The sequence below is a fragment of the Protopterus annectens genome, chromosome 12.part0 (assembly GCF_019279795.1).
Source record: "Protopterus annectens isolate FY-2018-M chromosome 12.part0, PAN1.0, whole genome shotgun sequence".
NCBI classification, from domain to species: Eukaryota; Metazoa; Chordata; order Ceratodontiformes; family Protopteridae; genus Protopterus; species Protopterus annectens.
This window is the reverse complement of record NC_056746.1, coordinates 64,469,986-64,493,640: the sequence shown is the minus strand read 5'-3', so window position 1 is coordinate 64,493,640 and position 23,655 is coordinate 64,469,986.

The window sequence follows — 23,655 nt, the reverse complement described above, 5'->3', positions numbered from 1 at the left end:
ACTTGCTACTTACTACAATGCAGGTTTACGTCCAGGATGACCTGTAGACACTGTTGTGGTCAGGTAGGCCTTGTAGTGTGGCAGAAGTAGGTAATGTTTGGATGTTGCAGTTAAAGGTTTGGCACAATAGCTGCTTGGGTGTTCAGGCAGTATGGTAAGAGCTCCATTTGGGTTAGATTTTAGCAGGGTGTTTGTTCAATGGCTGATGTCATATTGGTGGTTATCAGCAGGCTGTTTATCACGTTAAGCGTATGGCTTTTTGGTGGGCTGCTTCCACCCTAGAGTAGGCTTTGGGGGAGGCCTGTTGTGGTTTCATGGGTTTTAGATATAGAGATATACATCCTTTGGTTCCTTAACATATGGCTATGCTAAATGGTGCTGGTTAATGAAGTGAGTAGAGGGACATTGGGGGCAATCAGGTATGATCTTGTGCTTCTTATGGCTGGATTACGCCTCCCAGCATCGCGAGTTTCAATCTCTGATGTTTCACGGGCTTCCAGCTTATGAGTTAGCACTGTGCATGTGTGCTGTGGATTAACCATTATGAGGATGGGTAGGGTTAAACTAAGCAAGAACATAGGTGCAACAGATAACATATATAGTGGTTCCCTGTCTGCTGTTCTGTATTTCCTGAGGGTACAATCAGATGGAGCGACAGCTTCGGGTTGTTGATGGCTAGGGTTCCAGTTTCTCAGCAGTACTTGTTTTGGTCCAGGTCCCACTGTGGTCAGTTTGTTTGCAACGTGGTTCCCAGGTTGCCAGGTGTTGATGCAGCAGTCAGCAGTCAAGATGTTTGCGCCTCTTGTCAAGGTTTTTTTTTTTGTCTCCCCCTCGGGTCTGTTTTGCAGTAAGTGTGTTGGAGTCATTTGTGGCTCAGGGGGGAAATGGGGGTTTTCTGATGAAGCAGTCTGCAGGACTGGTACTTGCATTTTGTTGGTGCCTTTTCCAGGGCTAAGAGAAGTATGGGTTGAAGGCATACTCTGCGGTACAGAATACCCTACACTGCTGTTTCAGTCTCCCTACCTTAAGATATGTATAGAATAGCCGACACTGCTGTTTCAGTCTCCCTACCTTAAGATATGTATTTAAAAAAAAGCAGTAACAAGAACATTAAACAGTATGGTTAACTCATTACAGCCGAGTGACATTTCCAGGCGTTTCTGCAGTTACCTCCCACTGCTCTTCTAGGCATCAAATATTGCCTGTTCATATCTGCATTAATAATGCCAAAACTACACTACATGCAAAGTATCAGAATATTTTATCTGGAAGCATATTTGATGGCAAACACAATTGTATTGACAATGAGTATTTGTTAGAACTGTAAAGTAATAACCTCATTTTTTAAAAGCTGAAGCCACAACCACTGGGAATTCAAGGTACACACTCAAAAAAGCCCTACCGGAGGGAATGAGTTAATATAGTAAAGTACAATATCATTTAAGTACAGTGTTAGCAAGTTCTGGAATGGTGCCGGATGTTGAGTTGAAAGAATTAGACAGCGGGAGATGCCCGCGAATAATGGCAGGTTCAGCGTGTGTGCTGTTCTGCATATGCGTTGTGGAGGATGTGGTCGAGGCTATTAAAAAAAAAAAAGAAAGAAAAAGAAAAAAGGGAAAAGGTCTGTGGCTTTCGTTGTTGGGCCTGGGTTTTGTTTGGTTGCAGCCCTTTTGTGCATTGGGATGGATCCATCTGCTTGCTGTTATGTGAAGTTATGAAACTGGTAAAAGAAAAAGGGGAGGAGATGAGAAGCAGGGTGTGGTGTTAATTCTTGATTTTCAAGTGAATCACTGCAGCCTTTACCTAAAATAGTAAAATGTGTTATTCACAATGCAACATTTATCTGCCTGACTTAATGATGTATTAGAATACTTGCTTTTGAGAAAGTGATGAATTAGTGAGCAATTTGACCAATCCAGTCAAGCAAATGTTTGAGCAGAATGTGAGTCATTGTTTGCAGATGTAAGGGCTGGCTGGTAAATGCATTGGCAGTTGTAATGCATTGTCAGTTTGGTGGATCATTGGACAGATTCTTTTAGTGTATGCCGTACACAACTAGAGCATTTTCATTGTTGCAAACCTATTGTTTGTCAGAGCCGCCTTGCCCATTGCCAGATCAGATAGAGGACTGTTCCAATTCAGCTTGCAGTACTGATTAGGGTATCATTTCTTTACTGCTATCCTGCTTGTGTGGGTACAGTCTGCTACTCTAACCATTCTGTTATTAATTTAATATTATAGGGTTCTTTCCACCTCAGTACACAAAGTTTATTTGGTTTAAGCAGGACACATGATTTGCAGTGCAGATGGCCAGCGGACGTCTGTGTGAGCAGCGGGGCACTTATACTGGGAAATACTGAGATAGGGTCATTGCTTGAAGGGCTGCAAATGTAGCTTTTGCTTGTGTTGCCTTCTGTATTGAGATTCATTCTGTTTATGATTCCTGAAGGGAAAACTGGTGCTGGAATCCTATCCAGGCTCTTCCATTGGATAGCCAAGACTAATTTTAATGTAATTGCTTTTAATGTTGCTTTACCTGTTGTGGGCATACTGGTTTGCATACCAGGGAGGGGAAGTGTGTGAATGGATTATGATATCCATGTTGAATGTGAAAAAACTTGAGTCTGTCAACACTTACTGCAATTTCCTTGGATATTTGTAATGCATTGTTTAGAGTAAAGGCCTTTGCATATGTGCAAGTAGTGGTTGATTCATGGGGATTGGTATGTGCGAGGTGTGGTGTGGCCGTGGCAGTCTCTCATCTGGCCTCAAATTGGGGGGTTCTGTTCCTCAGGCATTTTGTGGTTTTCTGGCAGGTTGCTGGCATTGACCTGAGGCTTGGAGTCACTAGGTGGTGGCTTCTTGTGGAGGTCATTCTGTCAGGACTGAACATTGTTCCTGAATTCATACATTTGCATGGTGGGGCTACAAATCACTGTGGACTGTGGATGGGCACCTGGTGTGTGGTGCACCCAGGATGTTGTTCTGACTTTGAAGGGAACAATTTGAAAGTAAGTCTTTGCTAGTGTACTTGAAATAATGGATATATTTTCTTGAACTAATACATGTTACAGAATAAGGTCATTTCATTCAATTAAAATGTGTCATATAGCTAAACTTTGATAAAAATGAAAGGTCTGAAGACTGATGATCTAGCAGAAAAAAATAATGTATTTAGTTAAGTGGGCATGAAGATAGCCAGTTTCACTGCATTAAGAACACTTCATTGCAGAATGTCTGGCAATGCACCTTATTTTGTATTGAGGTGATCTTTCTATACAAGTAATTCCAAATTAGAATATACATATTATTCTATAGATTTTTTTTCTTGAAGTCTGCAGACATTTGTTACCTATAAAAAGATGCACATTTTGTACATTTCCATATTTTGCATTATGATTAACTACTTACTAATTTGATATGCTGCACTTAGCATAATTGTAGATGGATATATGATATAAGACTTCTCAAGAATAGTAAGGATGACTTATAAATGTAATATACCTATTGTGACTGTATTAGATTTGCCCAGTTAATAAAGTCTCCTGTCACATTGTGGTTCTCTTGCAGGGCAAACAACCTGCTGTATGATGCACTTTTGCACTAGCAACCATGTTTTAACTCTACAATACAAAAAGATAGGGTTTGGGGAATTGTTTTGTTTCAGTTCTTGTATTGTAAAGTTGAGATACTTATTCTGCTCTTGTTTTATTGCACAATGGAATTTGAGTTGACATTGGTTGGTGACCGGAGGTGACGGAGTTCTAAAACTTATAGAAGCTGTTGCAATGGAGATCTCGGTCTCCTGAGTGGTGCACAATGAGATCACAGAAGGACTGCATGGTGAGCAGTGTTCCATGCCATGTCAGAAATGGTTTTGTAACGTAATGGATGTTGATTGTGGGGATGTTTTGATTGCGGGAGTGGAGCTCAAGGGGTTAGGGGGTAATCATAAGTCTGTGCTAATGATAACGCAGCATGGCTGGAGTCTATCAAGGCATTGTAGGGGCAAGTTGAAGGAGAGACATGTTGACACATGATAATCTAGGAAGAGGATTGTTTAAGGTGAGGTTGGGGTTTTCACGGGTAGGGTGGAGTCCAATCATCATAGGATCAGGGGTACTCTAGGGTCACTGGTTTAGGCCTCTGGTAAGCTAGCTAAATTTTAATTCATTTATCTAAAATGGAACTGGGCCAGAATATTCAATAAGGGAACTATGAGGAACATAATTTTTGGACAGGGTGGGGGACCTTCCTCAAGATGGGGTATACTTGAGAGATATTGGGCAAGGTGGTATTTAAAGTTTCAACATCTTAGATTTCTTTGCAGTTTAAGGTCTTGCATACAACTATTGGCAGATCAAAGCAGCAAATTGGAGGGTTTGCCAAGGTCACATTTTTAGGCGATAATGACTTTATGTTTAAACTATTATTTGGTTTAGAGTGATTGCATGGGGATTTATTGTATTGCTTGTTTACGGAAATATTCTTTGGATCATTGGAAAAGGAGTTACTACAGAGTTTATAGGTGGTACAGAAATTACTAGTTGACTCCTGTAGAATTTTGGTAATGTTTCATGCTAGGTTAGGGTTTAGATGAGAGTACTACAAGAACCATTTCAATCATGATTGAAGGAATTTTGTAGGGATGGTTTTGGAAGCAGTGTAGGTAGGAGGGTCTTGATATTTCAGGAGCAGGGAGCTTTGTTATGTCAGTGATAGAAGCCTAATTGCCATTTAGTAATGAGTGAACTGAGGGTGTGTAAGGTTGGGCATGTAGAGTACATCATTGTGGGGCATAGGTGAGTTTTCTAGGGGGTTCTGGTTTCTGGCACTTAATGTTAGGTCACTAAAATCTGGAATTAGACTCTTCCCTACAGTAATCAGTTTACTGCACATCCAGAGTTGTGTAGTTTCCTGGGTCATTGTGTTATGCTTTAGTTGACAGGGTCCTGGGTCAAGACTTGCTAAGGGTTTTCTTTGACTGAGTGCAGATTTGAGTTCAAGGGGTTATAGTTTCTGTGGCATTTGTTATGGCTATAGGTTGTCATTCATAAAAGGTGGAGTGATGGTTAGTGGCATGAAGGAAATGGGCTAAAAGGCAATGTATTCTCTGGGAGAGGATATTCTGGTGTGGTATTATGGGCTCATGGGTAATCCTACTTTATTTAGTGTCATATAGGTGTGTATCGGTGTTGGTATGTCAAGGCGTGGGGATGACGACAGGTACTAATGCACTTTACAGACGATGGGTACACCAAATGATATTTGGCTTAACTATTCCCTTTATGGGAGATGGTTGATTGAACAAGTTTGGGTAGAAGGGATAGGGAACAGCCTGGGCAGGCTAGTTGACGGAGAAGAGGGACAGGCTTTTTGCTTCTTCTTTTCCCCCTCTGGTGTGTCTAGATTCATTTCAAGGATTTGGCTAAAGGAAAATGAGCAGCTGGAGGAAGTTTGCAGAATAGATAAGAAAACTGAGGTAAAGATGCTGCCTATTTGGTTGAAGGTAATTCAATGAATGGTATATGAAGTGAGATGGGACGCTGCTTCATAAGTAAAGTAAGTGAGTACAGGTATGGACGCTGCTTACTGGGTAAATGGGATATGAAGTGAGTGTTGGACGCTGCTTCATGAGTAAAGTAAGTGAAGAAAGGTATGGACGCTGCTTACTGGGACAGGGTGAGTAGGTAAACTGCCCTGATTAACATTATAAGGATAAACAAATCCAAACTGCAACTCAGGAAACATACAAAGGCTCAAGGACACAAAGTCACCAAAGCGAAAAAAAGTAAAAACAGGTTTATTACTTTGCAACTAAACAGTATGATACAAAAATAAATGGTTAAGTGCTTTTCGTCTTAATTTAGAAGACTTCTTCAGATCTACAACAGTAGCACAAGTGCTCACTTTAATACAGACCACATGGTGGTTTCAAAAAACATTAACCAATCGTATTGCATAAGTAATTAACCTTGGACACATGACATCAGCAACAAGTCAAATACAAAAACAGCAACTGTGAAAACCTGTAAAGAACAAAAATGTATAGCTGCTTTTGTGCACAAATAAAGACACGTTAAATCACTGCATTTAGGTGGACAGACTATAACTCTTAAAATATGTGATAAAAAATGATGAAAAAATTATGGAAAAAATATATATATATACACACACACATATATATATATATATATATATATATATATATATATATATATATATATATATAAATGTAAATGTTTATATACACATTGTTATGAGTTACAAGAGCACTCCAAGTGGACTAAAAAAACACTGCACTCAAAATAAAATAAATTAAATAAAATAACAGACTGCAATTTCAACTTTAACCAGTGTTGATCAACGCAACTGTAATGCTTTCACAAATTATCAACAAGGGTGAAGCAAGCTTAGATGTAAGATGAGACATATTTTTAAAAGATTTAAAACATGAAGCAAAAAACCTGCATTCTTTTACTCAACTACACATAGAGCTGTTTAAAAGACTTGGTTAGACAAAAGACTTGTCTAGCACATTAGGCTCTTTAATTTCAGAATACAGGCAATGGAAGTGACTTCATTCAAACCTGGGGGGTTATAAGAGTTGAGACGCTGTTGCCATGCCTGTCTTTCCAAAATTAAATGATAAGGACCCCTCTTTAGATTAACAGTAACCTGACAAATCACTCTAAAGTGGAAGTGATGTGTTGGGTGTTCAGCACAATGCCTTGCCAATGTATTAGAAGGTGACTTTTTTCTAATATGGTATGTGTGCTCATAAATCCTCTCTCTTAGTTTTCTGTCCGTCTTACCAACATAGTATGCTGGACAGGCTACACAACTAGCCAGGTAGACAACGGATTTAGAGTTACAGTTAAATCTACCCTTAGTTTTTACCTTAAAGGAACCTGCTGTGAATTCTGTCCCTATTGCTATATATCTGCAATAGTTACAGTTTTCACATTTAAATGTACCACCAGATCTACCACAGGTCCAGGGTTCCATTTCTAAGATCTGTGTCAAGTTCCTGTTCTTCCTGTAAATAAAAGACGGTGAATTACCAAACTTCTCCAACACGTCTGGTTCCATCATGAAGATGTTCCAGTTTCTTTTAAATATAACCTCAATTGCTTTGACTTACAAACAAAATGAGGTGACAAAACTACTTGAAATCTTTCTAGTGGCTACACCTACTGTTTGTGTACAATCATGATTTGTATTAGTGGTTACTTCCAAATTCACATCCTCTTCTAAGGTGACTGATCTAATAGTAGGTCTAAGAAGTGGTTTATAAAACCCTTCTCTCCTTTTGTGTACAACTTCATTTACTAAATCAAGGACCAATGTGTCTGGGTAGCCTCTCTTTAGAAACATAACTAAGTGTCTCACATTCTTCAAGGAAAGTCACTTCATCAGTCACCATCCTTGCTGCATGGGCAAGTTGTCCTTTAAGTACAGATATTTTCTGATGTATAGGATGGCAACTTGTGTAGTGAAGCATGGTGTTAGAATATCTGGGTTTATGGTAGATCCTGGCTACATAGCGCTGTTCTATGTTCTTTTTTAACTCAGTGTCTAAATACGTAATGGAATTCTCATGATATGTGTGGGTGAACTTGAAAAAACTGGTGCTGCTATTAAGATGTTTCACAAAACTCTGGGCTTCAGATACAGTACCCTTAAACAGTATAAAAATGTCATCCAAAAATCTTGTGTACATCTTTATTCTGTCAGACCACTCATTATCCAAAATAATGTTTTTATGTTCCCAGCTAGCCAGCACGTAATTAACATAGCTCCCCCACATGGTGAACCCATAGCCACACAAATCTGTTGTATGTAAATTGTATTGTTGAACATTACAAAGTTGTTAGTCAAAATAACTTCCATGATTTCTTGAAATAACCTAATTTCTCTACTGTTGGCCCCATGCACTAATAGTCTCTCGACTACCCCCTCAATACCTTCCTCATGGGGAATGGAGAAATATTTCAAGTTATGTTTCTAAAGAGAGGTTACCTGATTTGTCAGGTTACAGTTAAGGGGGTCCTTATCATCTAATTTTGGAAAGACATGAGTTGATTTGGCAACTGCATCTCAACTCTTATAACCCTCCAGGTTTGAATGAAGTCACTTCCATTGCCTGTATTCTGAAATTAAAGAGCCTACATAAGTCTTTTGTCTAACCAAGTCTTTTAAACAGTTCTATTTGTAGTTGAGTAAAAGAATGCAGGTTTTTCACTTCATGTTTTAAATCTTTTAAAAATATGTCTCATCTTACATCTAAGCTTGCTTCACTCTTGTTGGTGATTTGTGAAAGCATTACAGTTGAGTTGATCAACACTGGTTAAAGTTGAAATTGCAGTCTGATATTTTATTTATTTTATTTTATTTTGAGTGCAGCATTCTTTTAGTCCACTTGGAGCGCTCTTGTAACTCATATCAATGTGTATATAAATATTTACATTTATATATATATATATATATATATATATATATATTTTTTTTTTTCCATAATTTTTTCATCATTTTTTATCACATATTTTAAGAATTACACTCTGTCCACCTAAATGCAGTGATTTAACGTGTCTTTATTTGTGCACAAAAGCAGCTATACATTTTTGTTCTTTACAGGTTTTCACAGTTGCTGTTTTTGTATTTGACTTGTCGCTGATGTCATGTGTCCAAGCTTAATTACTTATGCAATACCATTGGTTAATGTTTTTTGAAACCACCATGTGGTCTGTATTAAAGTGAGCACTTGTGCTACTGTTGTAGGTCTGAAGAAGTCTTCTAAATTAAGACGAAAAGAGCTTAGCCGTTTATTTTTGTATCATACTGTTTAGTTGCAAAGTAATAAACCTGTTTTTACATTATTTCGCTTTGGAGACTTTGTGTCCTTGAGCCTTCGTTTTTTCCTGAGTAACATTATAAGGATGTTTATGCTGTGTTTAGAACCAACTATATTGTGTCTAGTTGTAATTAATACGTTTAAATGCACTACAGATAGCAAGAACAAGCTGCTGTTCGTCTAAATGCACTACAGATAACATGAACAAGCTGCCTTTGGTCTAAACGTGCTACAAATGGCATGAACAACCTGCCGTTGGTCTAAATGTACTACAAATAACATGAATAAGTTGGCGTTGGTCTAAATGCACTCCAAATAACATGAACAAGCCGCCATTTAATTAAATGTAATACAAATAACATGGAATAAGCTGCTGTTTCAGTAAATATGAAAGAATGCAGTAAAGTTAAGCATAAGCAACTATAAAAGGCTTTCTCCTGCCTGTCGTTTCACAACTCAGCTAAACTAATGCAGGTAAGAAGCTGCATTTTCTCTCCAACTGCATTTAGCCAAACTTAAGTAAATAAAGAAGCCGCGTGTCATTTCTATCTTAATTTAAAACAGTTACAGTACACAAACTAATGCAGTAAAGAAGCTGCCGTTTCTCCCTAACTGCATAAGTAAAGAAGCTGTTTCTCTTACATGCACATATACGTTTAGCCAAGTAAATAAAGAAGCCGTGTGCCATTTCTCTCTAAATTTAAACACAGTACACAAACTAATGCAGTAAAGAAAATGATGTTTCTCCCTAACTGCATAAGTTTCTCTCACATGCACATGTACGTTTTGCCAAACTTAAGTAAATAGAGAAGTCTTAGCTGCTGTTTCTCTCTAAATTTAAATTAGTAAAAAGTGCACTATGCCTGCATAAATAAAGAAACTGTTGTTTCTCTCGCACACACACATAGGGTTATATTTTTTACCTGGAGGAGGACCTAGTCAGCTGGGGAAGAAAGAAGTACTGCTGTGCAAAGTGCAAACAAAGACCAGTCTGCAGAAGCTGATGTCATCATGCATGCCCTGCATGTGATGATGTCAAGAGTAAAAAAAAATTAAAAAAAAAACAAAAAAACAGGAAATTCAGAAATTAAAGGGGTCACACAGAAATTCATGGCAGCAAAATATTTTGCCCTCAAAACCGGTATTTACCAAGAAATTAGGTATGATTGAGAGGTATGATAAAAAGTTCTCAACTGTATATCTTGTATCAGTTTTAGTGGTGGAATTACATTACTTCACCAAGCTAGGAGTACATTACTTTCAATTGCCTTTAAAACACATTTATAAAGTTGTAGCATTATTCACACTTTGAAGTGTCTTGCGCCATGATTTTTACCTTAAAATTCATTTGAATTGTGCATTGATGTAGTAACAGATTCTGCGGTCCATGGCTTTAAATAAAACAATCTTACCTCTGTCCAATTGCTTATGATGGGCATTCCTGAAACAAAGAACTCTTTTTAGCCATTTTCTCATAGAAGACGGAAATTAATTAAAGGCAACCACCACAGTCATCCCTTTTTGCAGAATGTTTTCTCACCAATGTAATAGGCATGGCATAATCAGTGGCACATTTTTGGTTCCTTCTGTCAGATATGAAATCATTCAGCAGACTGCAAAGTTAACATCACCAAAACAGTCCTGTTGAAAGAAAATCTTTTTGTGGCATGCTGCAGTCAAGTTTAGAATATGTAACATCATCTTTCCTTTAAACCAAATAAGAAGACATCTACAAAAAAATGTGGCTGTCTTCAAAAAGGCACTCATGCAGAGACCCTTCAAATTTTCATATGTGAGACTAATGAAAAAAAAAAAAAAGTAAAGCTGCAATACTTCAAGGGACTGGGCTATACGTCTTCACTATACCAAACCCAAGCTAACCAGGTTAATTAATTATTGATGGGCAAGAAAATCACCAATCTCATATCAAAAATACACACTGGAACATTATTTGGATTTTATTTCCCTCAGCCCCTTTGTGGTAAGCAAGCTGCCAGACTGGTATATTATTTCTAGGTAAGAATTGTTTGGCTATTTATTATTGGCTCATTTACATCACTGGCTTCTTCTCACTCCACTTAACATTGCTGTTCGCCATCTTGTGTTTCAGTCATAGGATGGTTCAGCAAGTGAAACTGTAACTTTGCAAAACTGCCAGCCACAAGTAGCAGAGTAGTAGTGCAAAAATATAACTCTAAAGGTCTTATACATGCCCCGTTTATCAGGAAATGCTGTAGTTAAAATAAGTTATTCATTCTCCAGCTCTTCTGAATTAGGGCAACTGCGATCGAAAGATTTAATAATAATTTATAGAGGCATGTGTGTGTGTGTGTGTGTGTGTGTGCGTGTGTGTGTGCATGTGTGCGTCTGTGTGTCTGTATTTGTGTGTGTGTGTGTGTGTGTGTGTGTGTGTGTGTGTGTGTGTGTGTGTGTGTGTGTGTGTGTGTGTGTGTGTGTACGTGCGCACGCGTGTGTGCGTGTGTGCGTATGTGTTAGTGTGTGTGTGTGCGTGTGTGTGTGTGTGTGTGTGTGTGTGTGTCTGTGTGTGCATGCGCATGCGTGTGTGCGTATGTGTTAGTGTATGTGCATGTGTTTTGGGGGGACAATTTCACTCATATGGGACTTCTATGTGGCATAGCTTATACAGGTGATGAGGGTCACACCATTTTTCATTTCTTCGTTTTCTTCTTTCTGTTCTTATTGCTATGATGATTATTATTATTATTATTATTATTATTATTATTATTATTATTATTATTAGGTGGTGGCTGTAGGCAGAATGATCTGATTGCTTGTTCTTCAGAATCATAATTGCTGAAAGACAGGTATAGGAATGATCCAATGAAGTGAATTCCACAACTGGCTCTTTACAAATTTCTACATATATTTTGGCACAGTTAAAGACATTTTTGATTCTGCCATTTTCCAGTGCCACAGCAGAGACATAGTTATGTTATATGCCAGCTTGTCTAAAGGAAGTATCTCAAAAAAATGAATTGATCTGAAAACAAAGTCAAGCACTCTCCTTTTTTTTCAGTGCAGTCTGCTTTCTCTGGGGGGATAGGTTTTGCACTGCCTACAATTAAAAAATTTGACTCTGTGACTGTTTCCCTTCAGGGAAAGTTCATAAGTCCACTCACAGTGGCCTCTTTTGACGAAGGTTCATTTTAGGCATCAATAACTTGATCTTCATGCATCTAACCTGCTTCCCACCATCTGTAGACACATGTGTGTCATGTGGCAACAGAGACAAACCATGTAAACTAGTCAGTTCAGGCAGACATGCTCCTTTCAGAAAGGTTTGTAAGAAAATAAGTCCCTTATGTGAGAATATATATATATATATATATATATATATATATGAGATGAGATGGAGGGACACAATATGTATGGAAATTGTAAGCAAAAGCTATTAAAAATGTGTATTTCAGTCTTTTTGATTGTTATGCAGGGTAAATTAATATTAGGTCTGTGAAGACATTGTGGTATTAAACCCAAAAATCAGTCTCTTCAGACTTGCTGACAGTGGCCTTAACTTGCACAAGTATTTTTTTCTTTAGATCTGTATGTTACATCTTGGGCATGCTGAGTGTGAATCTGTCAAAGACAATGAGTCCGTCAAAAAATAAATAAATAAAAATAAAATACTGGCATGATACTGAGGTGTGACCAGTCTTGCACAATAAAAAGAGTACATGCTACCAGCAGATGATGAGATTTAATTTAACTCCTTTGAGAATGGCAACATAGAAAATTCTGTATAAAAGAGCCCATCTGACCTTCTACATAATCCTCCTCACAAAATCATGTTTCTCTCACTAACTATTCATTACGTGCTCTACCTCTATTCATGCTAATTTGTTAAACCTCTGCCCCTCTGGCTAATATACCCATATTTTTTAATATTTCTCCCACAACTATCGAATATGCTACTCAGATATAGAAAACACTCTAAATAATACCTATTTCACTTTACGCTCTCACTATACTCTGTCTTCTTATAGCACACATGAATTCACAATACAGCTTCTCTTTTACTGTGCATGATGAAACTACTCTGCAAATAGCAAAGCCAATTGCTTTTGATTCTTTCACTCAAACTAATCGATTGCAACCTTATACTTCTCAGTAACTTGTAACTCAAAGACTGCACATTCTATATGGAAAAATGTTTGTACTACTTTAATTATTGTACTGTTTTTATATTCTATGTTTTTATTATTGAGGAACTTTGCTCTCCGGGCCTCCACTAGAAAAGGGCAATAGTTCCGTCAGACTAACCAGTCAACAAATGTCAAATAAATAAATGTATGTCGCTAAGCCTATTAAGTACTATACGAGGATTCCACTTTACCTGGCTCATTGTCTTCTACACTTACCTTGCTGCCCATATTTGACTATTTCATTTATTTTGCACACCTCTGTTAATAATACGTGCTGCCTATTGTAACGCAGTTCATAAAAGAAAAGATCAAGTGATTTATTTACTGACATTTGATTACCGGGAAAGTATGAGTGGGTAGGAACTCATTTTCAGTGGAAGCCCAGGAAGAAAAGCTCAAAAGTATTACAAAACATTTTAAGAACAAAAATTTTAGTCTTAAAAAAAACAACTATAATATACAAAACTACACACAATATGAGAACATTGGTTAGGGATTCATGTTATATGACAATGATTTAATAGTCAAAGAAATTTTGTTATACAAGGGATAACTGACATTACCAGGTACTGATATTCCATTTAAGTTTATGCTTTAAAGAAGTGAAATCTAACAATGTATTGTTGTCTCTGTGCAGCAAGGAATTCATATTCCAAAGGCAGATTTTTTATCTACGTTCTTGGTACAAGAGATATGAACATTTATATGAACAGATGCTGTTGTCAGCTCAGGACAGGCCAATGCTACCTGGGGTAGTGACCATGCAGTGTCTTTTTCTCCCTGTCATTTTGTTCAGCTGTTCCACTCAGATGCTTAGCATCAGCTTTGTCATCATCAGTAATTTTCCTGAATAGAGTTATTATTTATAGGTTTTCCACTTTGGGTTTTTGTTATTTTGCCATTTAGTCAGTTAGGAATTATCTAGATCATGATCAAGATAATCGCCATACCAACTTGGATTAGTATAAAAAAAGGAAACATTTAAATTTTAATTTGGAGTTATTTCTCTCAGCCAGTGGTGCAGATACTCATCACTTGATAATTTTGCAGACCTGACATTTATGGTTGGTGGTCTGTTTGGATTGCTAGGCTGTCTATGTGAGGATGAGTTTTTTCCAAGTTTATGCTTGTTGTACAGATGTGTTTTTTGAAAATGTTCCTCTTGATTATTCCTTGGCTGTGGCCAGTTGTTTATGTGACCGTAGTTGTTGTCTTGCATTTCTATTTGGATTTACTGAATGGGGGGGGGTCTGTTGTGGCTTTCAAGGTGGTTGGTAATGTGTTTCTGCTTGGTTTACTGAATTTGGGGGACTGCTGTGGCTTTCAGAGGATTTGGCAATGTGCAAAAAAGTCAAAGATAAAAATGCAGTAATAAAATGGGTCATATCTCTTAGGATATCAATGGTTTGACTATAGCCGTAAAAGGTTTCCTGGGGTTTTTTGGCAGTTAAGTCAAGTCAGCAAGGGCACAAGCAGCTGTCAATGTTTTATATGCAGCAGAGTTGGGTGTTATGGGCTGGCATAATGGTTAGGGTGTTTCCTTCATAGACACAATTTGGCTAGGTTTAAAATAGAATAAAAAAAAACAAGGACAGCTATCCTAGTACTAACCTATAAAACTATGGGAGTTCAAGCTAGGCTAAATATGGCCCACAAAGACAGATAGCCAAGTACTAATCTATGTACCTATGGGAATCAAAGCAGTGGCAGCTGGCTCAGCTGCCCACCCCCCCCCCCAAAAAAAAGAGAGCACATAAGGTTTGGTACCAATCTCTTTCATCATATAATGTTTATTGACTGTCAAATCAGTGACATAATCAGTGTTTAGATTACCAAAACAAAAAAAAAAGGTTCAAGCCTTGGAATAAGAAAGATAGTTAGAGAAATCTCCAAATGACTATATTACTAGCAACAGAAAATTGCTAGCTTATTTGATTGCAAGTTAATGCATTTCTGAATATAAGTAAATTTTAACTTTAATTGTCAAAATAATTTATGAAACTTATTTATTCACCATGCTCCTCAAGATACATCAGTTGTATGAGGAATTATGAAGGACAGATAAAAAAAAATAATTAAATAACAATGAGTCAAATCTTGGACACACTCAGAAATGTAAGTAAATGGTATTATTCTTCATACTCTGGTTTAAGTCTGAACCTGAGCAAGGCTTGTAAATATGGCAGCAAGTGTTACTCTCAGGCATAATAATAATAATAATAATAATAGTAGTAATAATAATAATAATAATAATAATAATAATATTGTTTTTTCCAAGTCATTGGGTTTCATAGTGAAAAGAGTCTGTTTACCCAACATGCATTGCTCCCTCCTTAGTGAAAGCAACCTTCAGACAATCAGAGTAAGTTTGAATTACTTTAAAATAAATACATTTTACAAATAATAACAATGGGAATGAGTTTACAAGTTAAAGGTCAAGTAACTATTTATTTTTCTATTTAATATAATGGCCAAGTTGCAATTGGGTCAGGACTCCATGCAACTTTAGTGTACGTACATTTTTAAGATGTAGGATTAAACATTTCTAGTACTTTGGTAAGAGTGTATTACTACAAAGGTCATGCTCAGTTTATTTTTACACATCTCAACACCGAGAATCGTGAACACTTCCTGTATGGCTTACACTAAGGGCAGAGTATTTAACTATATTATGATACACATAAGATTTGTATTTTCGATTAAAACATGTTATTATAATTCACAAGAAGAGAAAGACAATAAGCCCTAGTGTAGTCATAATGCTGGCATTTTTGTTTTTTCATTGCAGGAGCAATAAGCTTATAGACTCCGAAATCACTGTGGATTAGACTAAACTCCAATGTAGAAGAGCTGTTTCATGATTTAGAATCCAAAACATCTAAAGGTGGCCAAGTCGTATCCAGGTCCAAGGGAGGTCAGTCTACAGCAAAGTTGCATATTCTACAGTCAGTTGAGACTCTGGCTAAAATGAGCAGACAAAAACCTTCTAAGATTGTGGAAACTGCATCTGAAGTTGAAGTTCAAACCAAAACAGACATGCTAACATCCATAACAGAACAGCCAAGTAATGATGGTTTCATTGTTGAAAATGATAAGGAAGGGGAGATCATAGCAAGTCAATCTCAAGAGGACTAAGAAGAATTTCTGGAATCCCTTCCTGAAGTTAGCAAGTGTAGATTATTTGAATTAGTTTTGGAAAAGGGATTTTTGACTTCTCAGTTAAGTAGAGGGAAACATGGTTTGCTAATAGTTCACAGGTGGCTGTCCTCCTTTAAACTAATTCAGGTCAATCCACAATTGGAGTTGAAGATTAGGTTTAGAAATTTCACAAGTCAATTATGAGCCCAAAACCAGGATCCAAATAACAAAGTCCCCAATGTCTGCAAAAGCTAATACCTCTACTCAATAATCTCAACCCCAGGGAGATCACACAACTGCTCATATTCCCAGATCTATTAAGAATAAAATAATTTGGGGATATTACATAAATGCATTTCAACTGGCACATATGGATAGAATCCAAAGTGTGCTTGAATCAAAAAAGGCTAATCCCAGAGCTTCTATGGCTGCTTTAGTCAGACTAGGAAAAACATCAACTAGCAAGCAAACACAAATGAACTGGAATTCATGGCTGGCTGTTTTTTTATAGTATATATGGCAGTCTTTATTGAAAATGATCTTCAATTGGCTTTACCTTTAATATTGTATCTATTACGCATTAGAAAAGCCCATCTTGACAGGGGGGTGGCATGGCTAGACTGTAATCAAAGGTTTTGAAAGCTAAAAGTGGTCAACACCCAGATGTGTGGATAAGTGCCATTTTAGACAGGCTATCTTCCAACAGCAACCAGGGCAAAAACTGTGATGCTCAGGGTATAAAAGCCTGCTGGGCTTTTAAGTGTGGAAAGTGCTTTGGGACTTCTTGCTATTTTTCTTACACATGTCCACACTGTGGGAAATCTCTTCTAGTTTTCATTTACTGACAAAAACATGAGTCACTTCAGACCTATGTCCGGAGAATACAACAGCAAATTGAAGTTTCAAGCAAATAAGACAAGGTCTTCTTGAGTGATGGATCCTTTCAAGGTAACACAAACCTTTTTATCCAGTGGAAGCAACAGCAATAAGTCATCCCACTCTACTATTAAGGTCCAATAACTCACTTGTGAACTAGAATATAACCCTAACCCCCGAGTTGCAAAAGTGTTATTACCGGGTTCTACAAGAGGTTTTTCTTTGAAATTAAATACCCCCCTTAATAAAGGGATTGTTAAAAATCTATAAACTAAAAAAAAAATAATACAGAATTAAACATTTTGAATGAAGAAGTACAAGGCAGAAGAATGATCAGTTTTGTTATATTTTTACCATAGGATAATTTCTGAACCACGCCCATTGCACTGACTTCAAAGAAAAAAGGCAATGAATATCACCTCATTCATCACCTCTCCTGTTTAGCAGAATTTTCAGTTAAAGCTTTTATTTGCAAGGAAGATGCCAATGTAAACTACACTACCTTACACAATGTGCCTGTACTTATTCAGAAGTTCAAAGAAACTTGGTTAGGCAAGCTTGACATTAAAGCAACATTTCACTTATTGCCTATACAAGAACAAAATTGGTCAAAACTCAGTTTTTCTTTAGAGGGTCAATGTATTACAACAAGGGCATGCCACTGAGCTTTGCAGTGGCTTCTCTTATTTTTGAGTCTTTCAGCACAGCTATGCACTGGTGCTGACAACAAAAGGCAACAACCAAGCTGCAATTCATTTTCTGGATGGTTTCCTTATCACTGGGGAGTGAGATCAAGGTGCTAAAGAAGGCATGCAAATCTTCCATGATTTATGTGAACACCTGGGGGCTGTTGCATCACATTCCTAGATGTAGAAATATATGTTATTGACAAATCTTTTAAGCTTCCCATTGACATGTTACAATAGCTAAGGCAGCCATTAATTAATTTCTAGTGGGTTCCAAAGCAAGCCAGGTCATGCATCTGCTACGTCTGCTTAATATTACCTGAAAGGCAATCTCTCCAGGAAGGGCATTCACAAGGACCTTAGAAAATATATTGAATGGGAGACTGAAGCAAACACTGTTTGAAACATATTTCCAGAAGTATCAAAGAAGAGTTAGTCTTGTAGAAAGTGTTTCTTGATCAGTAAAATGTGAGTCTCTCTTATGGTAACCAGACTGGGTGACTTTTGATTCCCTCCAAGATTACACTAATGCAGTGACCACTCCTGCAATGGGAGGATATTTGGGTGAGATGGTTTTCAGCAGAATGGGCTACCACCTGGTTGGAGTCAGTCAGTCAGGAGCGATATCACTTTTTTAAGAGTTTCCATAGTTGTGCAGCAGCATACAATTAGCAAGATCATTTTAGAGATAGTAAGTTAATTATACATTATGATAATCAAGTTGTTGTGTCAATACTCCTAAGTAGATCATCATTGTAAGTATCCAGTTTATTTTTAGGTTATTAGTGCTTCTACGTTTAGAAATCTACATAACTTTCTCTGCCAAACATGTGCCTGGTGTTTGTAATGCTGTTGCTAGCAGCTTATCACATCTACAGATTTCCAGGTTTGTTTATTAATTCTGGAAACTCAGCAGTTCCCCACATCATTACTGCCACAGATTTGACTTCTTGAATTAGAATGATGATTTTACTGCGTTAATTCTAGGGCTGAAAATACTAGGAGAGCGTATGATGTTGCTTCATCAAAATTTGAAGCATTCTACACCAGTTTACCAGTCAGAGATAGGCACTGGAAACTTCAGGTCCTTATGCACTTCTTCCTTCATGTGCACTTTTCAAGATTCCCCCAATCTCCTCACACACAAAAATTACAGCATTAGGGTGGTTGGCTACATGCCTAACCCTACACAGCTAGGCACAGCATTGGGTTATCATGTGACTATGGAAAGATTGGAGCTACATAAATGAAGAGCATAGAATCTCACAGTACCTAACTGGGGCTAAATTACTCCCCATTGTCATATATGGGGTAATGAAATTAGTTAGGCATTTCAACTCTTTAGAAATATATACAACTTTATTTACAATTATTTACACGGGTCTATGCTGGGGCTTTCAGAGTAAGTGAATTAGTCCTGTCACTATGGTAGAACAATGTTATAATAACAAATAATTTGGCAGTAAAATTTGGTGGATGAAATCCAAAACTAACCAAATTGGAGAAGGTCAGCAATCAAAAACCTTAGCTTCTTGCCTGGTGCATGGAGCTTTAGCAACATGGCAATTAACAGATGGGTTTTCTTATAGTGATTTGGTATTCGGACTGACAGAAAGGCAGCCAGTAACTCCTTCAGCAGCTAATTGATCAATAGGGCATTAGTTCTCACTAATTTAGAATAAGACATGCATCAGATTTAGCTTAGGGTGGGCATTCAGTGGAGGGAATAAAGCACTCAGTAAGATGGAATTCAGAAGCTTTTCTCAGGTATACTATGTGGTTTTTACTCCCTTTCAGTCCACTCTTGCTTCTGACTATAGACCATTCCTTGTCTAGCAGAGCAGCCTCCAGAGCAACAGTCAAGCCCAAAGGCTTGAATCTCAGTCTTGATCCTGCCCATTGGATGGTAATTTGGCAAGACCACCCAGGTTTATCATGGTTCCATTTGTTAACTTCCATTGAGAGACCATATGCCATCAATTGGGTGCTTGATACATTGTTAATGTACTTTGGTGGCAATGATTTGTGTTACATTCCAAAATGCACCCTTCATGGTAAAATGTCAGTAGACTTGACCATGCTGTGTCAGAAGTACCCATGTAAAACTCTATTTTGATCAGCCATCATACCAAGATTAAGCTAGCATGGTGCGTGCAAACTGACTACTATTGAGATGATGTCAGTTTTTGAACTGCAGGATATCTAGACCAGGAGTTGACACTGGTTTCTCCATAATCAAAAACATGCACTTAGTTGAATCCAGTCCAGATTTCTATCACATTGGTGACATGTGCTTGAATGATATTGGTTGGGACTTGTTACATTTACAGATAGCACTATATATTCAGACATTTTTATAACAAAAATATAATAATAATAATAAAATCAATGAAAGGTAATACTTATGGTTTGGAAGTGTGTGGGGGGCTAAAACAGCATGCAGTGCATGGTGGTGGGCAAGTGCCATTTGTGGCCTTGTATTTCCTTTTTATCCCCCATGCTTTTCTGAACCATGGATAGTTTAGTACCACATTAAGGGGTTGAGAATTGGGTCAGGGCAAATTTATGATTCATGGTGATGGCAAAGATGAGGAGGTGCCGTGTACTCCACACAGTATGGGGGGTGGATGAGGTCACACAGATGAGGGGACACCATGTGACAATTAATGGAAAAAACAGTTTTGTTTTAAACAAAGTTCTCCTATGGTGTTGGATGTAATTTATTACAAACAATATATTTGGTTGAGTTTATGTATAAAAGTTATTTAATAAAAAACACATTGCAAAGGCAGTCTTTGTATTTGTCTTTTTTGGATAAGGGGAAATGTAGAAAAAACTGTTTAAGATTTGAATACAGGCATTGAAGTAGGAAGTGCTTTGCATGAACAGAACAATATTACAGTTGTCTTAAACTAAAACGCTCTTATCCCCATTACAGAACCCCTGTCACTGTCAAATCCAGTTTGATACAAATTGGTGACTGTTTTTTTTTTTTCACTTTTTGTCAGGTCTTAAAGTCTGTTATTTTTCTTGGATGGGAGTAGAACAGTGAAAGATCCCATCTCTACAGGTGTGATGATATCTTACTTTTTAACTAATCTTTTTCAGAAAGCTACAACCCTGGATTAAGGCAGTCTAATAATAGGATGGAATTCCATGAAAATTCGCTGAAAGACATATTGTTAAAATCAGTCACACAAGCATTTACTTATGAATGAATATAGCATTTCTTTTCAAGATAATTTCTGTAATCCAATGGACAAGAATTGTATCATTACATCTCCTTTCATCTATTAAATTAGCATAATGCAAACATGACAACATATACACCCTGCTCCATGCAATAAAATCTTAAAGTTCTGATTATGACCTAGACATCACAGATTTGATTAGTGGCCTGGGAACTAGGGAATCAAAAAAGAAGAGAGAGAGAGAGAGAGAGAGAGAGAGAGAGAGAGGCATGATGTGGTAATGACTGTTTGCCTCTCTCAAGGGGTTGCTTGGATATGCATGCTTGGAGAGCAAATTCTATTATTAAAACTCCCAGTGAAAATGGACAAATTAGAAGCATCCATCCATCCATACATACACACACACACACACGCACATATATGCAAACACACTCATACACACGCACACACAGGCACATACAGGCATACACACACACACACACACACACACACACACACACACACACACACACACACACACACATACACACACACACACACACACACACACACACACACACACACACACACACACACATACACACACACACGCACACACACACATACACACAGGCACATACAGGCTTCTGAAATTGTTACCGTCTCTTGATCTGCCATTGTTCTCTGCGTTGCTATCAGCAGTAAGGTGATATTCACAAGCAATGTTGGATCTTCAGTGACATCAGCTTCCACCACTGGGGTCCCTGTTTCCTCGTCATGGGGTTGTGATACATACACTGTCCATGGATTGGTTCTGGGCCAAGTAAACACATGCCCTGATGAAAAATCTGCTGTATCTCTGGAAACTTTCCTCTGCTTTTGCTGTAAGAGTGTGCTCAAATACAATAACAGAATCAAATTGGTTCAACTTAGTGTCTACCACATCAGATGGAAACTTCTCATACAATCCAGTCTACATATAAATAATGCATTGAATCAATTGCTTCTCCTCCAGAGTGAAAAAATCGATCAACAGTTTCAAATAATTGAAACTCAAATCCAAATTTAAGAGCTGCCATTTATTTAACAAGTCACGTATCGCCATACATGGGCATTTTAAGTATTCTAAGCCCCCCTGGTATAATACACACTTTAAGACAGGTTTCAAAATGGTACAGCTGTGTCTGAAGCTTCTTAAGTTTAGACATTGCAGTCTCTATTGAGAACAACTCTCTCCATGGCATATTCATATCAAAATCATCACCAACATTCTCATTATAGTTTGTATGGGCATCATACAAGAGCAGAGGATTCTCATTCTTCTTAAGATAATCAAGGAATCTCTCAGAACGTAGTCAAGGGCAAAGGGTTGAGGGCCTCTAGATTGAATGCCAATGAAACAGGGTTCATGGAGGAATTAAATGAGCAAAGGGGAAGATTTAAAGAAAGGGGTATAACGTTCAGGAGGTAGATACCATATTAAACAAAGTCCCTGGACAGATAACTATGCAGTGTAAACCCTACTTTTCAGAAGGGCCCTGGAACAGGAATAAGGGGACAGCTATAACGCAGACACAAGTTCCCTTAGTATACTCTAGTAATGTAGGACGACTAATAGAGATAATAAAGAAATATTGGCAAATACTTGCTATAGACCCTGAGGTCTGTGATATAGTTGGCAGTAAACCAAGCTTTGTATATAAGAATAAAAAATCCTTAAAGAGGATGTTATGCTACCTGAGAAGGGTTGAGAGACCCCTCACTGATACTGAGAGATATGGGACTTTCCCATGCTCAAGGTATAATTGGTGCAGGTACTTAGATATGACTGGGCCCTTCATACACCCTGACACAGAGAAACAGTTGGAATTTAGGACAACTGCTGACTGTAATAGTTGTCATTTAGTATACTTAGCCATCTGCCAAGCATGTTCTAGATTTTATATAGGCAAGACAGACAGACAGTTGCGGGATTGTGTTAGGGAGCATATTTATAATTTTAATAATTCTATCCTGACCAATGCGTTAAGTAAACATGTTGCACATCAGGATGTATCACACACATTCAGATTTATGGTGATGGAGGTGCTACAGATAGATTCCCGGGGTGGGGATATTCGGAACAGAGTAGAAAATATAGAGTTAAAATAGATTATTAGGGTGAGAGCCACAAGAGGTAAGGGCCTGAATGACAAGGTTTCTATTAAACCTGTCCTGAGAGGAAAAAAAGCTTATAAATAATAAAATGAGTGTTTTACTTCAGTGGATTGTTTTTAAAAACATGTATTTCTTTTTTATTTGTTCTTCTATGTGATTTTATGCATAATTGTATGAGTGCATATGTACATTTTACTATCTTTGTTGTTTTACCTTTATTTCTGCTGTGATGGGTAGGTATCTTGGTTCAAGTAAAACTTGTTTAATATATGTTAATGAATGTAATGGTACTTTTGGTTCACAGCTCTTTAAATAGCATGTTTGTTAAAACAGAATGTTGTCTGATGAAGCAGTTGGTTGAACTGTGAAAGTACTCACAATAAACTTTTTTGGATTATCTTCTGAATATTTTCTATGGTTTCAGGTTGCCTTGGGATTGTTCACCAAATTTTTCTTTTCATTCTTTATTGTTGTCCACAATATCCATGACAATACACAACTGTGTGCTGAGCTCATTGTAAATGGAGGCACCTATACTGAGCCAAAAGATTTAGCAAACCTCCTGGCAGATAAATTAATATCCAACTTTACTCCTCTCTCCCCTCAACTTC